At 50.8% G+C, this 846-nt stretch overlaps 2 non-coding genes across 2 annotated transcripts; both read left to right on the forward strand.

Moving 5' to 3' along the window:
• Positions 1–49: 49 nt before the first annotated feature.
• Positions 50–168, forward strand: LOC123179358 (5S ribosomal RNA). Its single transcript, XR_006490307.1, has one exon. It is a non-coding gene; the product is annotated as a 5S ribosomal RNA (ribosomal RNA).
• Positions 169–467: 299 nt separating this feature from the next.
• On the forward strand, positions 468–586 carry LOC123179359 (5S ribosomal RNA). Its single transcript, XR_006490308.1, has one exon. It is a non-coding gene; the product is annotated as a 5S ribosomal RNA (ribosomal RNA).
• Positions 587–846: the final 260 nt, after the last annotated feature.

Consider the following 846-nt stretch of genomic DNA (forward strand, 5'->3'; position numbering starts at 1 on the left):
TGGAGCTGGGAGGGGCAAGCATAAGGGACGAAGACGGGGGTAACATGTCGGATGCGATCATACCAGCACTAAAGCACCGGATCCCATCAGAACTCCGAAGTTAAGCGTGCTTGGGCGAGAGTAGTACTAGGATGGGTGACCTCCTGGGAAGTCCTCGTGTTGCATTCCCTTTTTAATTTTTTTGCACCGCGTGCAAAACAAAACGCACGAGCGCGACGTATGTTTAGCACGTTTTATTATTTTGCACGTTTACGGTAAGTTTTAGCTCGCTGCTCATTATTCACGCGTCTAGCGGCGGCAAGCGTGTTCTGAAAGGGGTCGAAACCATGGGAAATAGGCACTGGTGCAGTTGAACCGTGGTAAAACTCGTCTCTGTAGTTGAGCGGGAGCGGCCAAAGGAATGTGCAATCGTGTGTGTAGTGGAGCTGGGAGGGGCAAGCATAAGGGACGAAGACGGGGGTAACATGTGATGCGATCATACCAGCACTAAAGCACCGGATCCCATCAGAACTCCGAAGTTAAGCGTGCTTGGGCGAGAGTAGTACTAGGATGGGTGACCTCCTGGGAAGTCCTCGTGTTGCATTCCCTTTTTAATTTTTTTGCACCGCGTGCAAAACAAAACGCACGAGCGCGACGTATGTTTAGCACGTTTTATTATTTTGCACGTTTACGGTAAGTTTTAGCTCGCTGCTCATTATTCACGCGTCTAGCGGCGGCAAGCGTGTTCTGAAAGGGGTCGAAACCATGGGAAATAGGCACTGGTGCAGTTGAACCGTGGTAAAACTCGTCTCCGTAGTTGAGCGGGAGCGGCCAAAGGAATGTGCAATCGTGTGTGTAGTGGAGCTG

This window comes from Triticum aestivum, unplaced genomic scaffold (genome assembly GCF_018294505.1).
Source record: "Triticum aestivum cultivar Chinese Spring unplaced genomic scaffold, IWGSC CS RefSeq v2.1 scaffold155965, whole genome shotgun sequence".
NCBI lineage: Eukaryota > Viridiplantae > Streptophyta > Magnoliopsida > Poales > Poaceae > Triticum > Triticum aestivum.